This window comes from Ambystoma mexicanum, chromosome 2p (genome assembly GCF_040938575.1).
Source record: "Ambystoma mexicanum isolate Mex_15411 chromosome 2p, UKY_AmexF1_1, whole genome shotgun sequence".
Taxonomy (NCBI): Eukaryota; Metazoa; Chordata; class Amphibia; order Caudata; family Ambystomatidae; genus Ambystoma; species Ambystoma mexicanum.
The window spans coordinates 419048920-419069717 of NC_090923.1; the positions used below are offsets into that span (position 1 = coordinate 419048920).

At 48.6% G+C, this 20798-nt stretch overlaps 1 protein-coding gene across 3 annotated transcripts in view; it reads right to left on the reverse strand.

The window, feature by feature from the left end:
- Nucleotides 1-20798, reverse strand: part of ABHD6 (abhydrolase domain containing 6, acylglycerol lipase) — a 597080-nt gene that overhangs the window by 469093 nt on the left and 107189 nt on the right. The gene's annotated exons all lie outside the window — the stretch shown is intronic.

Consider the following 20798-nt stretch of genomic DNA (forward strand, 5'->3'; position numbering starts at 1 on the left):
TTGGCGGAACAGCGCTCTCACGTCTAATTGCTAACGCCTAGAACAACATGCTCAAAGTAATTAGAACCACAGAAGACCACATCACCTTCAGGAAACTGCTCAAAACCTGGCTAGCCAGCAGACAACGACAACCTAGAAGGGACACCAGCAACAACAACACCGCAGACAAACAACTAGAGAGGAGACAAGAGGGGCCAAAGAACCGCAAACAAGAACCTGGCTAGATACCATCAAGCAGCATCCAAAGGGCCGCCCCAGAGAGACCACAACGAACTGACCTACTTTACTAACACTCTTCCCTTCCTGCTCCTCCTACATAACCGACGCCTCTACACTAGATCTTGGACTAGCCACACTCATAAAGATACAGAGAACCATTACTATGCTGACATCCAGAGTGAACCTCCCACATATCCCTACACCATCTAAAATGCAACAACACACCATGATGCCGGACTACCTTACAGCTACGACCACCTGCAACGTTTAATCTCTTATGGACACTATCTAACCAGTGCACATGACCAACCCATAACCACACAACACTAACAGCAACGCAAAACACTACCACCCACCCTCAGGCATGGAATCTTACCCACATAGTTACAATGCACAAGACCGCTCACAAGTGTCCAAACGCAAAACACTCACAGACGCCAGTTACTCCTGGTTCTCAACCTATCCTCCCTCCCTTTTCCGCCACTAACCCCCCACCCCGCATTTTTGCAGAGCCATGCGGGCACCTGAAGACTGCCCCTGGGTGGTAGTGGTCTGGTACAAATCAACTTAACATAATGCCAATAATGATACTATAAGAAAACATGCCTACCATGGCTCTGCCGCACATTCCTGTTGGCTTTGCCTTTAAAAAGGTCTCGTCACAACAAGAAAACATGTCCAAACTGGCTGCACAATGCAGGCGCGTCTAGATGCGTAATAATGCTCATCATGTGTGCTTTACCCTGGATTCCCAGTGAAAAAAGCCACGCCACGCCACAGTAAGAAATGGCTTGAACGGCTGCCCTAAATGCCAGTCTAGACACATACCACTCATCATGCTTGCCTTGTCATAGAATCCCAGTAAAAAAAAGTCATGCCACAGCAACGAATGGCTAGACTGGGTGCCCCAAAACTGCCAGTGCAGCCACATAAAAGCACATATCTGGCTGGATTCGTGGAGCAGGGGCTCCCCTGCTGCAGAGCACCAGTGGGAAGATCGTGGTGGGACCGAGCCGCCCCAGCTCCAGAGTATCAGCACCTCATCGGAGAGATCAGGAGGATCCGGAGGGGCCATCCCAATAGCCCACTGCTGAGAGCTGCGCAGCGGAGAAGAGCACCTGGAGCGGCCAAGGGGCCGCACAGTGAAAGTCAAGAGGCAGGAAGCCGGCACCCCTCATGGGGCTTGATTCCCCCTCACGCCCCCTTCGGGGAGAACCATCACAGGTCAGCATGTGCCCTGGCCCAAGGAAAGGGTGCAAGCAGGCAGAGGCTGACCAGTGCAGGCAGTGATCACCAGCTTTGAGCAGAGTGATGGTGAGGAGTGGGGGAGCACGGCGGGAAGGCCCCTGCCCAAGCTTCGAAGCCAGCACTTTGCAGAGAAGACCAGGAGAGGCTCTGTGGCGTCATAGCCGGGTCGGCTAGAGGCCCATTTGAGGTCAATTATGGAGCTGCATATAGTGTCTCAGAAAGCGCACCCCCATCCAGAAGCACATCAAGGGAGACAAGGGAGCAAGATGCACTGCACGCATAGGAGACAGTGACTGATGGGGCCCTGGCATCCCCGGGCCAATCCTGAGGCCGAATAGAGGGCTAAAGAGTCCATCTGCATCTGTGGTGGGCAAGGAAGAATAAGGGAGTGACCTTTTGATCAGGCTCGGGGCAGAGTGATCCTGGCACCAAGGCCAGGAGGAGGGTAATTTGAAACCTGAGGAGGACGACAAACAGTGGCTCACCTGCCCACAGTTAGAGTGGGGTTCCAACCCCCCCTGCACAGTCAAGGGCAGACCCACAAAGCGGCGGAGGGAGGCGGTTCCCACGCCCTGAATAAAAGACCAGTAAAGGTCTGAAGGATGCATAACAATATCAGAGAGAAGAGGGGGCAGGGCCCCCGCCCCCATCAGACCTGCCTACGCACTATGTCCAAAAACAAGGGGGAGGACATGCAAACTGCCCCCAAGTCTAAAGAAAACACAGGAGGGCAATCTGCAGAGACGCTGGCGCAGAGACAGCAAGGCAACGGCTGCTGGAGATCACGGGCCTGGGGAGGGAGAGGATTTGGGGGCACTTGTAGGCACTGCAAAAGATTAAGTTGTCACCCAGAAGGTCCTTCGCCAATGCTTTCAGGATTTTGGGGACAAGGTAGAGAACACCATTCAGTCACAGTTGAGCATGATGCAAGGGGAACTGCCCCAATCGTTGCAAGAGGTGAAGGGTGACATAACGAAACTAGAGGAGCGGACCGATGCAGCAGAGAGCAGCATACAAGAGGTCGCAGGGGACACAAGGAAGATGAACGCGCCATTAGAGCAATTAGCAAGGGCCACACAGAACCTTGAGACCCAGAGCAAAGACCTTGAAACCACTCGAGAAGATCTAACTTCAAAATAAAGTGCCTTGCTGAGGTGGTGGTGGACAAGGATAAAAGTGTTCGCTGACCTGCTGGAGGTGGAAGACTGGTCGGGGATAGAGCTGGACCACATACACAGAGTGGGGCCAAAGAGGGAAGAAACAGGGGCCAGACCCAGAGATGTAGTGGTGGCCTAAACGAGCATGGGCAGAAGAAGGTGCTGGTGGCTGCCAGGAGGGCCAAAGCAATCATCTATAATGGCTCAGAACTTCAGCTGATCCAGGACCTGGCCCAGACCACCCTGGTGAACTGTAGGATGATGGGCCCGGTGGTGTGTGCCATAATGCGAGTGGACATACGCTATAAATTGACTTTTCCCTTTGGACTACTGTTCAAATGGGAAGGGAAACAGCATTGGGTCACCACCTGCAAGGAAGGTACGAGAGTACTGAAGATTGAAGATGAAGGGTCACCAAGGCAAGAACAAAGACCGGCGAGAGAACCGCTCAAGAGATAACTTAGTGGATGAAGTTTTTCGACAAGGGGCTAAAATAAACGGGGCCTAAGGGGCCTGGTTCAAACCCCCCCCCCCCCGACAAGGAGGCAGGAGTGGAAGGTGCCCACACGACCATCGACACTTGAGTGCCACGCTGAGGGAAAAGGGGGTTTTACAGGAAGGTATGTTGTAGTCCGCCTGGGGGAGGGAGTTAAGCGAAAGGTACCCTGGGGAGGTGGGTGGTACAGGATGTCTTGGTTTATCTAATTGGGTCTAGTGGGACCCGCACAGGTTTACTCTGGATTGTTACAAGGGCTCAATTCCAGAGATGATGGGTCGGGGCAAGCTAGAGGCTGGTTTAGCCCGCCCAGAGGGAGGTGGGAAGGTGAAGGGGATTCGGGGGGAATCCCAACGGCAGCCACTCATTAGTGCGAGCAGCACAGTAAAACGACCATAGGAAAGAGGGAAGTGCTTTGGGTGACTGCCCTAAACGTCAGGAGGCTTAATTCCCTGGTTATTAGAAGGAAGGTGGAACAGTTCTTGGGGCAGGGGAAGTCGTGGTAATTGTAGCCATCCAACAGATGCATGTTCACAGGTAAGACCGGCATAAAAATCCAGGGGTTTCCGCCATCTGTTCCAATCCAACGTCCCTGGGAGGAAAGGAGGTTGGGGGTGTTAATCGCTATTCGGGACATCCCAGGCTTCCAGGTCATAGCTACAGAGGGGGACACAGAGGGTAGGTATCTGCAACCTCTTTCAAATGGGAGAGGAGGATATATACAGTGGCAGCAATCTACGCCCCCAATACAGCAATCTACGCCCCCAATACAGGGAAAGATGGGTTCTTGCGGGCGACATGGACCAAATTGGAGACTTTTGCCAAAGGGCAGATAATATTGGTAGACTACTTTAATCTGGCCTGGGATCCAAGAGAAGACAGGAGCGCAAGGGTTTTCCACAACCATGTGGCGCTATCTACCTGCTTGAACAAACACATGGCCTAATAGGCGTTGGTAGATGGCTGGAGGGAATTGAGGGGTGGGGGCTACACATTTTATTCCTGCGTTAATAGATCCTTCTCAAGGATAGTTTACGTCTGGATTTTGAGGTCACTATTGGGTAGGGTCGCAGGGATAGAGCTAGGAGTGATCACCCTGTCAGACCATGCGCCCATAGCGATTACCTTCAATATGGGGCAGAACGAACCAGGCTTATGATGGTGGAAGTTCCCTAACCACATCCATAAGGGTGGAGTCCTAAGTGATGACAAAGAATACAATCTTGGATTATTTTGCACTTAACGCAACAGAGGGTGTAGGCGACCAGGTGGTGTGGGACGCGTTTAAGGCTGCATTGAGGGGGGAGCTCATTGTGATGAAGTGCCAGAGGGACAAACAATTAGGTCTCTTACAGGAGGAATTGGAAGCTAAACTTAAACAAATAATGGCTCAAATGGCAAATAACGCTCAGAGTACGCTGCAAAGGGAATATCGGCTGATTAGGGGTCCATTAGATGTTTTTCAGACTAGAGCTGAAGAGCGTTCATTGCTCTACCTCCAACAGAGGTATTATCTCAAAACCAATAAGGCGGATCGCCCGTCAGCGAGGTTGATTACAAAAAAAAAAGCATCAAGAACAATACTTTAAAAAAAGGTGGGGGGGCAAGAAAGCACTGCTCTACCTGACATCATTTAGGTCTTCACATAATCAGGTCTAGTACACATCAGATTCCCCTGAGGAGGGAGCCCAAAGGGAATTCCTGTACCGGTGCGCTCTTCCTAAAATCACTCGTCAAGAATGGGAAGAACTTGAGGGAGACATTACTCCCGAAAAGGAAAGGGCAGCTATACTTGCCTTGCCATCAGGAAAGGCTCCGGGCCCGGGCGGCTTTCCAGCGTGCTTCTACAAAACCTTTAGAGAGCCACTCTTTGAGTGGGGTGGGCGGAGGGGCAGGGTGCATCACCCAGACAATGAAAGAAGCCAAGGTTGTGCTGCTCCCAAAGCCGGGTAAGGATGTCACTATGCGTTCGTACCGGCTGATTGCCCATATTAATCTAGACACAAAGACCTACACCAAGGTTCTGGCGTCACGCCTGGATAAACTCCTCCCCAAACTGATTGATCCTGACCAGTCGGGATTTATTAGGCATAGGCAGACCTTGGATAACATTCGGCGGGTCTGTCATCTGATTGAAAAAGTCAATAAATCTAGAACCCCTGCACTTATACTAACGTTGGATGCCGAGAAGGTATTCGATCAGGTCGAATGGCCTTTCCTCTTCCATACCATGGAGGTTATGGGATTCGGTTCTAAATTCCTTTCAATGGTAAGAGCTAACTAACAAACTCCCTCCTTGCGCCTGGCAATGAACAGGCAATTTTCCCAGAGGATCACGCCTCACGAGGCACTAAGCAGATTTGCCCGCTCTCCCCGCTCTTTTGCGCCATCCACCTGGAGCCGCTCTTGGCCAGCATTAGGGCCTCCCCGGATATTAGGGGATTCCGTTTGGGGTGGAGGAACATAGAGTCTCAGTTTTTGCTGATGACATGCTCCTGTTGATCAGAGAACAAGAAACCTAATTTGCAGGGATCTCGCAGGAACTTCTTCTATTTGAGGAGGTGGCAGGGTTAAAAATAAATGCCCACAATTCAGAGTTATTAAACATGACTGCCCCCTCAGAAAAGGTTCAGGAATTGCGGGGTATAGGACCCTGTAGATGAGCAGAAACCGGTATTAGATATTTGGGGGTGCAGATTACGGGTTCTCTGGGTGCTCTTTCCCGTGCCATCTACTCGCCTTCAGCGGAAAAGCTACACCGGCGCCTGGCGGAATGGGTGGCCATATCAATATCCTGGAAGGGGAGGATTAATGCCCTTAAAACGGTGATTTTGCCAAAAATATGTACTATTTCACAGCCCTACCACTGAGGGTTCCCCAAAGTTTCTTCAGGGCCATTCAAAAACATGTGGGGTCATTTATCTGGAACCGCAAGAGAACCAGGGTGTTGTGCATAAGGACACAACACACACAATTGGGATGTAGTGAACTTGTCCTTTATTCATCAAGACAAGGTAGGACAAGCCACATACTTCGTGACCCCCAGCCAGTGAACCTCTCCTGAAACTGACTAGAGTGGCACCTAGAACCCCCATGCAGCCAGGCTCCAAGTTCCACCTGAGAATGCAACTACCTTCCACAAACCTGGGATCTAAAACTATTTACATATGAATCATGACAGATCACAAGACAAGCTTGCCTGTGATAACTATTTACATGAACAAGCACTCCTAACACATCCCTTCCTCCTATTCTCCTACACACATTTCATTTCACTGCCGCACACCCACCCTCTCCTTGTTTCAAGCCCCTACCCCTTTGACCAAAACGGAAGAACCCACATCCTTAATCACCACCATGGGTTCAGAGAACAAGGAATTGCCCCTCCTCACCTTCATCAGTAACTTCACCTTGACCCACTCACCAGGCCTAACAAAAGAATCTGCAATAATTCTTCCTATCATATCTCTGCTTGGTCCACTGACCAGTAACTTCTCTCTCACCTCATCAACTCACCTCATCAACTTCCACACCCACACACCTTGACCTACCCATCCAACCCGGGCATAAATGAGAGTTGGGCTTTCTACCGCAAACAATTCAAATGGAGGCACCCCGTCACCGCATGTGGAGTCAAACTATATTGATATGTCCTCTCCATGACAGTCCGCACCCAGTCTCCACCTGTGGTCACAGCAATCCTGATGGCATCCATCAAAGTGCGGTTGAATCTCTCAACACACCCATTACCTTGTGGATGATGGAGAGAAGTTGTAACCTGCTCTATACCATGTTTTTTCCCCAAAATCCCTTGAAACTACTCTGTCCCATTATCCGACAGACACCTACGAGGACAACCCTCCAAAATAGCGGCTCAAAAAACCGAATGATGCTACCACTGATCACCTCCTTCAGAACACAAACCTCTGGCCACTTGGACAAAAGATCCATCACCACCAGTAAATATGCAGCTCTAGATCCTCCAATATTAAAAAGGACCTAATATGTCCAATGCAACCTCATCCCACAGCATCCTCCGACTCTCTCTAAACTATGGGTGTTTTCTGGACTCTGAGCCCCCTCTAATCTCTGCATCTGGATCTCGGAGGCACTGGGCCTCATGCCACTACTGGAGCGGTGCCACCCACTTCAGGTGAGGCCAGGGATGCATTCCCGTTTTCCAAAGGCCGCTTTCCACCCTGAGCAGATTTGAAATCTGCATTGCACCCTATAATTCGCCATAAGCTACATGGAGACAGAGCCTTCTAAAAATTATTTGTGATGCCCTTGAAAATCACTTTTTGCATCCTGACTCCATTAGCCTCCACGAGGCAGTTGCTTCTCCAAGATGGCCGCCCGTAATTCTGTGTGTGAAATCATAGCCTTCTGCAGGCTGGACTTCCAGTGATTGTCTCCCTGAAACTACTTCAGCGAATTACTGACGCAGGCAGGCGAACACCGGCCCACCCACTATTGCTGCCCAACAAGGCAGTCCCTGTCCTGACCCTGTTCAGATTCGACTGAGGCCAGGGCCAGGAACCTGCTCCTTTCTTCTCATTTCCATCCAGCTCTGTCTGTAGCGTTGCACTTGCTCTCACTCTGATTGACCTGCATCACCTTGCTCATATTGTTGTGTGACACGGAGTTGGCGTTCAGTAATCACTACGTGCTTTCTGCATAAGTGTCACCTTACCTTTACTATACGCCTTGTGGTCACCTTTGCCTTCCTCTATCACACTCTGCCTGCGCTCTGCCACCCCATACCATTACCTCAGTGACTGCAATGTATGCCATTGATTTGCTCAAACAATGTTTATGCTGTTAATACTGCCTTGCACCATTGGTTAATGCTGCCTTGCTTCGGCTCACTTAGCCTGTTACATTAGCCGTGTTACTTATGATTTGAAGTTCCTTGGTACTTGATTCCCACTTACAACTAGGTCCTGTCGCAGTGATCCCCTTCCCAGGAATGTACCACATTTGCTTCTTAGCTAGTTGCCATGTCTGAGTTCTTGGTATTATAAGAAACCTTGTGTCCTGCTCGGTAGGATACCGCATTGCACACTGTTGCTCTGACTGTCTGTTCTTAATTGCGCCAGCACCTCTGCCTCGCTGCACTTGCATCTGATCACCTAGATTTGTAACACTATTCGAGAGACTACGGGTTCCGTGGCACATATTTTGATTGCCTCTAGCTGCCTAACTGCCTTGACCCCACGGTCTTAGCCTACCTAGTAATTTTTACTAGTCTGTGCCGGATTGTATTTTGGCTAGTGTGTATCTATATACCTTTCAGTTCCCCTTTGGACACTACTGGCACATAATAGGCTCATATTTGTCAACACCTGTTTTTGGCTTAGTACCACTAAGTTGTTGATCCATATGCACGCACGGTCATCTGGTTCACCAGTAGCACTTAATGCACTACGTCCTCTGTCCATCATGCTTTCATGTATCTTATTAATCCACGTCCACTTATTGCTCTCACTACGGTCCATCTTGGCCAGGTTGCTCATTTATGCATCACCAGTCCACCTTTCTTGCTCTCCCTCACCTATTGCGGTACCTGTATACCCTGCACACTATCAGCTACTGCCTCCACCTTGCCACACTATGGGTTGCCACCTGCTAGTGACTTATGAGCACAATTATAACGATGCCTCCACAAACCAGTACCTTAATGCCTCTGCTCTCTGGCTGGAACACTTTGCAAAGAAACCCACACCTAATCAACCTTGCGACCTCCACATTAGAAATCAGAGATTAGGATCCAGGTTCTGTCACGTGAACAGGCGCACTAACACGTTTACTCGCACCATGCCCAAACTCCCCTCCCCTAGTCTCAGCCCTCATGCCATGTGTACTCCCATTACTATCAAAAACCCTAAAACTGCAGCCCCAGTAGCTGAAGTTGCACAGATCAAGGGCGCACTTATCAATGCCGGATCTGTCACTCCCCACAATAAGGACATTGCTGACCTTATCACGACCTAAAAGCTTGACTTCATTGCTATATCCGAGACATGGTTACATGCAGCATCTGGACCTACACTATCTCTAGCCATATCTCCAGATTACAGTATTACACGCTGCGATCATAACACTGCCCAATCCAGAGGGGGTGGAGTTGCCTTAATTCACAAAAACTCACTTGGCCAAAGAGCTGTTCCTAATGTCAATATGGAGTCTGCTGAATTACTCTCAGTCAAGCTTTCTCCAACGCCCAACCAAACTGCCACCTTACACCTTATTTACAGACCACCCAGCCCAGCCTCCTCCTTTGCGGATGAGATTTCTACCTTACTACTAGATAAATCCAAAACTAAATGGCAAATCATTCTCTTGGGCGACCTCAACTTGGGATTCCGTGACCGCAATGACCCTACCGCCATTGACCTTGCTAATACCCGAACCGACTTCGGATTCACTCAACACATCCAAGAACCCACCCACAGTAAAGGATGAATACTTGACTGGCTAGCCAATACCAATTGTAACATCAGTGTATTTTCCAATGCACCTTGCTTATGGTCAGACCACCATATCATCACCTTTAATATTGAAGCAGCCACACGCCCCCTACTAGAAACAAAAGGGACATAACTAGAGAGAAATTACTCCCTCTCTTACTCCCCTCCCTTAACAAGGTCATACACTCTTGCTCTGATCCTACAATACTAGCAGGCACTTATAACCAAGCGATGCTTTCAGCTCTAAACACTATCGCCCCCATTAAACTGAGAAAGCCTAAACCTCACGCGCACCTCAACTCCTGCTTTACACCTCAGTTAAGAGTGCTCCGTAAAGTTAAACGCTGCGCTGAAAATCGCTGGAAAAGTCATCAGTCCGATGCTCACAAGGATGGCCTTATCCCGGCCACCCTCAACTATAAAGAAGCCATCTACCATGCCAAAAAAAGTCAATCGCATCATGCTAGCTGACTCGAACACCAAAGAACTATTCAAGATCCTAAAGGAACTCAAATCTCCTGCCACACCCCCGACTCCTGTATTAAAGATAGCAAATGGTGCGCAAATATCCAGACAGCCTTACTGAATAAAATCTCTTCCCTCCAATCAAAAAATTAAAGATAAACAAAGGAGTCTGAAGCTAGATAATCGTCAGTCTACTCCATCAATGACTGTCCCCTTCGTTTCACCTAAGATCAAACCGTTTGCCTTCTCTCCACTCACCATTGCTGAAGTGGAAATCATCAACAGAATCAAACCTTCCAATTGCCAAGGTGATTCCTGCCCTGCCTCCATCATCAAGGAATCTGCTCATGACCTTGCCCCTTTTAGAACGGCCTTTATCAACTCCTCCTTTAAAACAGGTTTTGTTCCTGACAATCTCAAGGATGCTTGGGTGATCCCACTGCTAAAATAAAAACCTTCCTTAGACCCGAGTATACCAACTAATTACAGACCCATCACCACTTTCCCGTTCATGCTCAAAATACTTAACCGTGCGGCCTACCTGCAGATTCAAGACTATCTGGAACTCAACAACCTCCTTGGACTAAGAATCTGGCTTCCGTCCCAGGCATGGAACTGAAATGGCTCCGATAGATTTGAAAACTCAAATCGAAGTCCTGAAAGATAATGGGAAATTAGCCTAGCTATTACTCCTAGACCTGGATGCGGCCTTTGGTCTGGTCAATCACAAAGTCCTGTGCCAACACCTCCGCAATGCCGCCCACTTCTCCAATTCAGCCACTGCTTGGATCAGCTCCTTCCTCAGTAACAGACACATGAGGGTATTCTCCCCATCAGCAGCCGCTGACCCTGCCCCTATCCAATGCGCGGTCCCCCAAGGCTCGTGTGTGTCACCTACACTTTACAATGTGTTTACAAAACCTCTCTTTGATGTTCTTGATTATCTGGGTGTCTCCTACACCAATTATGCTGATGACATCCAGATACTCATCCCCATCACAGGTGACCACACTGCGGACACCAAGGCATTGAATGAAGTATATCTGGTAATCCAGGCTTGGATGGCCCAACACGAACTTTGCCTCAATGATGATAAGACGGAGCTCCTCATCTTGGGCTCCTCTGAACGGCTTAACAAATTAGATCACTTTTATCAGTCATTCATCATTGATGGCAACGTCATTAAGGTGTCCAAGGACACTAAAACCCTGGGTATCTATCTCGACTCTACCTTGTCCCTGACAAGACAAACCAACGCAGTCAGATCAGCATCGGCATATACCTGCAAACTCATCGCAGCCTGCAGACCTTTTCTGACCACCCCCAATAGCATCACTCTAGCTAGAACGCTCATCATGTCTAAGATAGACTACTGTAGTGCCCTATATCTGGGGACTAGCCAGGCTAACCTCAACAAACTGCAAATCACCCAGAATAACGCCATTAGAGCGGCTTTAAATATTCCAAGAAACCAACATATCTCCGATGTCAGGACTAACCTGCACTGGATACCTGTCAAACAGAGAATCTCGTTGATAACAAAAACACTTGCCCTTACTCACAAATGCTTGACTAACGAGGCCCTTCCCATACCTATCCAACTGCCTTTCCCCCCACACTTCTTCACAACCCCAAAAACTGCTCAGACACATAACCTATCTCTGCCGAGATTTAAACTTCAAAAAGCTGGGGGCGTGAGCTTCCCTGTTTTGGCTACCAAGCTTTGAAACACTCTTCCGTCCACTATCAGATCTGAGCCCTCATTCAATTCCTTCAAACAAAAAACGAAATCATGGCTCCGTGCTCAAATCTGACTCAGCCTTCTGCTTGCAGCAATCACCTAGAGCCATCTGCCCCACTGAAATTTTGCCTCGCTTAACTTATGCTCCTTTGATAAACTGCCTAAAGCGATGGACTATGTAACACTGTGATTGACTATGTTCCACTACTTTCCAACCCACTCACTACTGCATGGTTCTGACACTACGCCCAGCGTGACCAAGTCTGCGTTCTGCTGTATATTTCTGTGCTTCGCTGTAAGTTTACGTTTGGTTGTATTCTCCGCTTATTCTGTAATTATGTCTATTATAATATATTTTATATATACTATTACGTTACTTTACTGTAAATTTACATTTTGTTGTATATCTTGTACATGTTTATTTCTGTAACTATGTCTACTAAGTTTTCGCGCCAGGATGCCCATGGGCCTGGCGCGTGCTACAAATAAATAAAATACAAATACTCTTGTCTCCTTCCACACAATTAATACATCCCTTCACCTGCTCTTCTGCATCTTTATCGACACCCGGCCACCAAAAATCAGACCTTACCAACCCTTTAGTTCTTGCAAGACCCAAATAACCACAATGCGCCAGATCCATCACTGCAGCCCTCGTCTTCTCCGGCACCACCAATTTATGCCCTCTGCATAAATAATTGTCTCGCACACAGAACTCATTCCTCACCTTCCTATACTCTTTCGTCCTCTCCTCACCCACATCAGATGCATTTTTCCTCACCAAATCCACAACTAACTGATACACTTAATCCTTCAAACATGGCACATCCCACTCAGCATTTTTATACACTATTGCACGCGAAAGATCTCTCGCACATCATCAAATCCAAGCGCCTCACCAATTTCACGCCCTACCATCACTGACCTTGATAAGGCATCCGCCATAACACTGTTCGTTCCCCGAACATGTTCCATACAAAATTGTAGCCCCTGAATACTACTGACTCATGTCATAATTCTCCTTGACACTGCTTCAAGCCACCTTTTAAAAAAATACTAATTAATGGCTTATGGTCTCTACATATGGGGAATTTTCGACCGCACAAGTACATTTTGAACTTTTCCACAGCCCACATACATGGCAACACCTCCTTTTCTACCACTGAATACCTGACCTCCACCTCCTTTAATGTCCTAGAGGCAAATGCTATGGTATGCAAATCAGCACCACACTCCTGCATTAAGACCGCACCCAGAGCATATTCACTAGCATCCGCAAAAACTAGAGTCCTCCGAACCTCCTCAAAACTAGATAGCACTGTAGCCTTTATGAATGCCTGCTTTATATCCTCAAATTCCTCAGCACACACCGCGTCCCAGTCAAGAGACCCCTTTCCTGGTAAGCCTCCTCATCCCTTTTGTCCAATCTGACAATCTCTCAATGAATTTACTGTAAAACTCCACCAAGCCTAAAAATGACAATACATCACCCTTACTTCTGGGCAACTCCATCTTGCGGATGGCCTACACAGCATCGGCTCTCGGCCTCACCCCTTCTGAGGAAATCTCATGCCCTAGATATACTACCTTCCGTGCCCTGAAAATACATTTCTCATTGGCAATGGTAAGACCAGCTTCACTCAATATTTCCAACACTCGCCTCAGCCGCACGTCATGCTCTTCATCACTCCCACCACAAATCAACACATCGTCCTGGTAAAATAACACACCCTTCTCACTCCCTAACAACCGATACATGACATTTTGGAATACGCTGGCCACTGACACCAGCCCAAACAACATCCTTCTGCACCTGAAAAGACCAACTGGAGTAATGAATGCAGTTAAATCCATGGAACTTTCATGCAATTCAATCTGGTGGTAAGCAGATCTAAGATCCAAAATAGAAAACATCCGAGCTCCTGCAATCCCAGTCAGCAAGTCATCAATCCTCGGAAGAGGGAACTTCTCCGCCACTACCATGCTGTTTAAGTGTCTCAAATCTATGCAAAGTCTTATTGAGCCGTTGGATTTTCTCACTACAACGATGGGACTAATCCATTCCGAAGTCTGAATCTTCTCAATAACTCTCTCACTTTCCATCCTGGTAATCTCCACCTCTACATCCTTGCGCAGTGCGAACGGCACCATGCGTAACTTGGCCACTTTGGTTTGAGCTCCTTGTCTGAGTTGAATCCTGTGCACAAAACCCTTGAGACAACCTCGTTTTTTCTTTAAAACTTGTTGAGCAACTTCCAACGACACCAATGAATCATGACCTGATTTGACTTCATCTACTGCTAAAACTTGCTCAGGATGTCTCACGTATAGTCGTATCTCCAATTCAGCTTGATTACTCCACGATAACAATTCTCCTCCCTTGCTTGCTACGTAAACTGTCCCTTCAGCCTTTCTTCCATTGAACTCGCTCCACTGAACTGGCCAAGAATTTTTATGGGTATTTCACAATATGCATTGGCCCTCAACTCCGGCTCATGCAGAGTGCAGCAACCAAATTTGTCTCTCCACACTTAAACGCTTATGGGAGTATAATCAGCACCACTGTCTATTTACATTGATATGGGTACTCCTTTGATGGTTATGATGGCGTAGGGTATATCTCTCCTCACTTTCCCCGACACTGCTTGCACAGAGCTTACCATCTCCTTCCCCATGCTCCCATATTCATCATCCTCACTATCTTCAATAATCTCTTGCACATGTCCACTAGGTCTAAAGTTTCTGCAGCAGCGGGCCACATGACCTTTTCGTCCACACTCGCGGCAAATAATATGAACTGCCACACATTCCTCATCATACTCCAAATGTGTCCCACTGCCACACCTAGAGCACTTTTTCCACATGGAGGGTTCAAATTCCTTCGGAGGTCCCCATGATCGTCCCACATTCCCGTTGTTGTGCGGACTGGCATCATTCGAAATGTCTCTTCCCCTCCTTTCTACTCTCTCACCCCTCTTTGAACCTCCGGTCAATTGCCTCCGAGATGCCTTTGTCCAGATGAAGAGCTTTGATACACTTCTCTGTTTGCTCTAAACACTTATCTGTGATCTCAATTGCCTTTGCTACGGTAGGGTTGCGCTCTCTCCACATCTCCTGCCTTATTTTGTCATTGTTGCACTTAATCATCAACTTATCTCGCAAGTGTTCATCTTGGCAATGGGTAAACTGGCATTTCGCAGCCGAACCCATCAGGGCCGTGACAAATTCCTCTATGCCCTCCCATAATTTCTGTTCTCTGGTTGCAAAGTGGGATCGCTCCATTATAATATTCGCTTGCAGTTGAGAGTGCTTGTCGAGCTTGCCAATTCTTCTTTCATACACAGACGCATTCTCATGTCCTGCCGGCTCTGGGAGTTTCTTTAAAATTTCTTGGCCTGCTGGTCCCAAATGATGAAACAACAGCGCCTGCTTCCGATCGTTGGAGTAGTTGGTGCCAAATACAGCCCAGGCATATTTAGTGAAGCCATCCCTCCAATCAGACCAACGCACCCTAGGTTTACCTAGTAGGCAGAAAAAATACTGGACCTGGTACATTGGCCATGGCTTCCTTGATTTGCAAAACTAACACCTTCGGCGTTGGCGCACTGGGTCGGTGGTGTCTCCTGCACCCGGTTCTGAGAAATCACTGCTAGCTTCACTCAATGTGTGCCCACCAACTCCAGTTGTGCTCTCCAGGCTTCCTGTTACTGAGTAACTTGTTTTCTGTCATTCGTTCTCTAATGTCACTGCACAAATAACACAAATCTATGTGAAGAACTCGTGAGATTGCACTGGGTATCTTTAATTTTTCTTTTTTATTCTTTAATTTCACTTCCTTCAGGAAAATCTTGTGCTTGAGTTAGTGTCACTTCCCAATTCTTGTGCTTTTGGGAGCACTTTGAATCATTGTGTTGTCTTTTTTTTCCGTTTGCTTGGTTGCCTGGCAGTTCACTTTGTGCTCAACTCGTTGGGATCTTTGTGAGAAATTCTCTCGGCTGGGGTTGCAAGGGCAACCCGATGCTACCATTGAGATCGTGGCCCGCACATCGACGCTTTTGCGTCCCTTCCTCTAATGGGACCATCGAGGATGGAGATCCTTGTAGTGCTTCTCCTCTTGCTATGAAAGCAAGCGCGTGCTACTCTGCTTGCTATGAAAACACACGTGCTATCCAATGGCCTCCTCTCTCCGTGGCTGCCTCTGGTGATGGGCTCCGCTCCTCCGACACACACACAGGCTGGCGCAGGTCTCACCTGTCACTGGTGGTGAGAATTATCCTTGCGTTCCTCCCTCTGCTTGCCTCTTCACTTTCCGCTTTCAGGGATCAGCTGGGCTCCGGAGCTCAACAGTACTCCGTGCGTGCTGTCACGGCGGTCTCTTCTCTTCACCTAAGGGATCCCGTGCTTGCCTCTGGCACAGGCCACGACCCACTACCCGCACTTGACGCAGACTTCACTCGTGACTGATGGCGAGGTGCGGCTCTCCTTCCTGCTTTGCCAGGGGTCACTGCTTCCTGCTTTTTTATTTTATCGTCGCCAGATTTGGTGTGTAAGGAGACAACACACACAATTGGGATGTAGTGAGCTTGTCCTTTATTCATCAAGACATCAACAAGGTAGGACAAGCCACATACTTAGCAACCCCCAGCCGGTGAACCTCTCCTTCATCTGACTAGAGCAGAACCTAGAACCCCCATGCAGCCAGGCTCCAAGTTCCACCTGAGAATGCAACCACCTTCCACACAACCTGGGATCTAATAACTATTTGCATATGAATCATGACACCACAAGACAAGCTAGCCTGTGATAACTATTTACATGAACAGGCACTCCTAACACAGGGTAGCTATGCAGATGCTGTCTCCCAAAAGAAAGGGTGGGTTGTGAGCGTCAAATGTCCGCCTCCATTTCCTTGCGGCTAAAATCACAGTGAGCTGGGATTGGTACAGGGGTGACTGCGGGAAGGTCTGGTGTCGAATGAACAAAGCATTGGGGGGCTCGCCGCTGGATGAGGTGTTGTGGTGACCCAAGGGGGATAGACATGCAAACATGTACCATAGCAGGATAGGTGCCCTAGTAGGGGACTCATAGTATGAGCTGGTGCGGAAGGTGAACTTGACCACCTTCCCCTCCCCACAGACGTCTATGTTTAGGAATCCCCAGTTCACAACGTGTATAGAAGGGGTGTCTTCAATGGGTGGAGGCGGCAGGGTGCCGCAAACTACGTGGCATGTTCTCGGGTCAGGACATTAAATCCTTTGCACCGTGCAAGCAGGACTTCTGGCTAGATGAGGGGGAGAGGTATCACTACTCTCAAATGAGGCACTGGCTTACGAACCCAATGGTCAGGTCAGCGGCCACCAGGGATCTTACGCCCTTTGAACGGTTTGTAACGATAGACACAGGGACAGGCATTTGGTAGGAGCGTTATATGCGATTATAGCAGAAGGGGCAAGGAGCCAAGTATGGCACTATATGGAGCAGTGGGAAACTGCAACGCGGGAGCCGCTGGAGGGGGAACTTTGGACTCAGTTGTGGGCAGATATACTCAAGCTCTATAGCTTACGCAGGCCATCCAGAATCAGGAGATGTGGGTTAAGATAATGGTCCAATGGCATCTCACCCCAGAAAAATGACATACATTCTAACCAACTGCGTCAGCGCTCTGCTAGAGGAGATGTGGGGGAACTGGGATTGTGGAAGCATATCTGGTGGGAATGCCCAGTCATACAGCCTTATTAGGACATGACCTGTGCTAGAATGAATAGTATTTTTGGGAGTCAGATGCCAGACCACATAAGGATGGTCATCCTGGGAATGGGCGGGGTTCTGGAAAATCTACCCTCAAAAGTTCAAAGAAAGACATACATCATCCTAGTGGTGGCAACTCTTATGGTGGCACACAAATGGAAACTAAAAGCTGCCCCCACAGAACACAAATGGGTTAGTAAAATCTGGAACTTTGTGGCACTGGAGTGGATGACCTATTCGATTCAAGGGGATCATCAAAGGTTTGTCTCAGACTGGTATATGGTCCTGCATCACCTGCAGCGGGACTCGCGGGCTGCATGGTGCCCGAGGAAAATTAGATTGCTGCAGCTGGTGTGAGTACTCACTCCACTTGGGGAGGGTGCCTTCACAGGAAGCTGGGAGGAGATATGGCTGAAGTTTCTAGGGGAGACGAGGACTATGGGAGGGTTCTCAAACGATGCAAGGGCCCATACAACGGCTGGCAAGAGAGCTGGCCACTCACAGAAATGTGTTGAGATCAATGGGGGTGAAGGGGAGAAGAGGTGAGAAGGTGGGGGTCGAGATGGGGGGGGTTTACATGTGTTCTTACTGTTAAAAATAACAATAAAACACATTTTTTTTTAAAGGTGCATCATTACTGTGCTGCCATCACCAGCCAAAATCAGCTCCCTGGCTCAGCAAGAACACACCCAGATTATTTGACTCAACAGTCACTTGCTTATTCACACACAGCATTCAGTCACGCATTTCATGAGAGGATCATAAGTGCCCGACCAATACATTTTATATCCCCCTGTGCCTTTTCCAAATAGGCACAGGGACATTTTTTTTCATGTGCTTTGAAAAATTGCACCTCTTTTGAAAATCGGGATTTACTCGAAAAAGCCCAAAACCCATTTCCACCTTCTGCCTTGCACAGTTGTGAATTTGGTGGGAAAAGAGCACCTCACCGTGCACAACTATGATGCACGCATTTAAATGTCCTTTGTGCACGGTTCGCCACCTTTTTTGGCACAAGTGAAGTGAATAAGCATCCCAGTTTTGAAAATCGTGGCACGATGGTCTTCTTTACGCTGTACGTTCATGTCAGAGAGTGTGGTACGAGCTGTCAGAGGCGAATTAGGAATGGGAAAGGACACACAAGAAGTAAAGGGTGCATGGGGTTTTTACTGTTTCTGCAGTCATTAACCCCAGATTTGCTCATGAGCAAATACTGTGACTGGAATCGTTAGCCCCAGAGTACGTACTGTGCTGAGCAGGTATCGTGTCTGTAGTAATAAGGCCATGGGCAGGTATTCTGTCGTATTCTGTCATCCCTGTCCCTCTAAAACTATTAAGGACCACATCGATACCCTCGCTCCAGCCCTTGCAGATTTCTGCAACCTCTCCTTCGCCTCTGGATCTTTACCCTCCCCTCTGAAGCACTCCCTCGTGCACCCTCTCCTCAAGAAACCCACAGCCGATCCTTCTTGTCCGGCTAACTATCGCCCAATTTCCATTACTCTCTTTTTGGGTACACTCCTGGAAAAGCTTGCCGTCTCTCATCTTAACATTCCTTCTGACTCTGTCGGCTCTCTCCATGACCACCAATCCGGCTTCAGAGCTGCCAGAAGTACGGAAACTGCTCTCCTGAACATCTGTGAAGACCTGCTCTCCAACCTTGACTCTAACACTCCCTCTGTCCTTATCCTACTTGACCTCTCCTCTGCTTTCGATACGGTCAACCACACCACCTTGCTCAATCATCTTCGTGACAACCTGGGTATCACTGATCAGGCTCTGGCCTGGCTGACCTCCTTTCTCTCAGATCGACCCTCCCAGGTACAACTGGGGTCCTTCCTATCCTCTATCTCCCTCTCTACCTGTGGTGTTCTCCAGGGGTCTAACCTCTCGCCCTGGCTTTTCAAACAATACTTGGCAAATCTAGCCTACAGCATTTCAATTTTTTGCTCACATTTTTAGTGTTATGCTGACGACACCCAACTCATTTTCAGGCTTCCCTCAGCCACCTCCTCTCCTTCATCTCGGACTGTCTAATCGCCATTCAAAATTGGCGTGCCGCCAATGATCTGTGTCTGAATGCCAACAAAACTGAGATCCTCGTCATTGGCACAACCTCTGCATCCTTTCCCCTCACTCTCTGGCCGGCCTCCCTTGGCCCTCCTGTGAAGCTAAGAACCTTGGGGTCATCTTTGACTCCACACTTTTCTTCTCTGCACACATCTCTGACGTCTCTAAAAAGTCTAACTTCTTACTCCACCTCCTTAGAGGTACTCTTCCTTTCCTCGCCTTCCCTCAGAAGCTCACTGTCTCGCAAGCTCCGATTCTCTCTAGGTTGGACTACTGTAACAGCCTCTTTCTAAATTTACCTGCCTCCACTCTCCGTCCTTTACAACTAATCCAGAACAGGACTGCAAGACTGGTCCTTGGCCTCAAGCCCTGGGATCGTATCTCTCCAGCTCTGAAATCCCTTCATTTGCTCCCAGTGGATGCAAGGATTACATTTAAAACCCTTTGCATTGTCCACAAGGCGTTCTGGGGCCTGGGGCAAAATACCTTCAACTATCACTCCGTAAATACCTCCCCCCTCGAGCCCTTCGCTCCTCTACCTCGAACTCCCTCAGGATCAGTCGCTTCTCAAAGAAACCAGCAGGGGGGGCAGATCTCTGTCTTCGGCTGGGGCCTCTCTTTGGAACTGCCGCCCTGCCACCCCGAAACTAAAGGAGAATCATCTACGCTTCTGGAAGCTCCTCAAGACCTTCCTCTTCGCCTCTGCCCGTGCCCCTCTTCTCCCCTGTTGATCTGTTTTCTCTCTCAGCACTGTTGCACCTGGCCACCCCCTGTCCTCGGGCCAAGGTACCTGCACACCCTGCCACCCTCCCGCACTGCCTCTTGGCCATCCCTTGCACTGGGGCCTGTATCAGTACCAATACAGTTCCCCCCCATTCTTCCTTGCACTTATCAGATACACCCTATCTGACTTACCTTGCACTTTGCCACTCACAGGCTGCACTAGCACTGTTCGTGATCACCTTATTTATTTATTAACGTATTATTTATCTTGTTTCTCTCCCATGCTCTGCACTTTCCATTTTCTCCCCCCTCCCATGTACTATCCCCCTTATTCCCCTTCCCATGCACTTGCATGTTCTCAATGTCACTGGGCCTAGTAAGATCGTTTGTTATTGTTTTCTCCCCTGCTCCCCTTCCCTTTGCCTGGTCGCGCTCTGAAACACCTGTGCATGAGTGCGATA